This window comes from Myotis brandtii, unplaced genomic scaffold, assembly GCF_000412655.1.
Source record: "Myotis brandtii unplaced genomic scaffold, ASM41265v1 scaffold628, whole genome shotgun sequence".
Classification (NCBI taxonomy): Eukaryota; Metazoa; Chordata; class Mammalia; order Chiroptera; family Vespertilionidae; genus Myotis; species Myotis brandtii.
Window position 1 is genome coordinate 123,382 of NW_005370403.1, and position 700 is coordinate 124,081.

The window sequence follows — 700 nt, forward strand, 5'->3', positions numbered from 1 at the left end:
TTCGCCAGTTCATGCTTTTGTTGTAGGACCATCGGCATTGTTTACACGGCCGGCAGGGGTGGGGAACGTCGGGCCCAGGGGCATGAAAACCGTGGGGTCCGGCCGTGCCAAGCATGAGGGGTGAGTGAGATGTTGACCAGATCCAGCAGCTGCCTTTGAAGGTGATGATTTTGCACGGCCTGCGGAGGATGATGCTATAAATATCCACATGGCCCTTGGCAGGAAGAAGGCGCCCCGCCCCTGGTCTAGGACATCTGCTTGTGCAAAGAACGAAATGGCCGCCTCTCCGTGACCTCAGCCCTGGCCCAGGACGCTGTTTTGAGGGGCTGTTACTGGTGCCAAACAGGCCTGAGCCCCAGTCCCCTCCCTCCCTGGCACCTGAGAGCCCCCCACTCCAGTGCTGGGAGCTTCAGTTTCCTCGTTGGCGGGATGATCCCTCCGCTGCCCACAGGTGGTGAGGACGGGGCCCCGTCTTCACTTCCCAACAAGCAGGCCTCCCTCTGGAAGCGCTCCTGCTGCCCTGAAATGCCCTCCTCCCTCTGGTGCCCGCACGCCACCCCCGCCTGTTTGCTTTGGACGTGGGAGGCCGGCCAGGGAGTGGCGGGCCTGCCCATGCAGCTCCTCACAACAAAAGCTGGGCCTGACTCATGGCTGGGAGAAGCCGGCACATCCGAGCAGCCCCACACCTGGGGGCCATGGG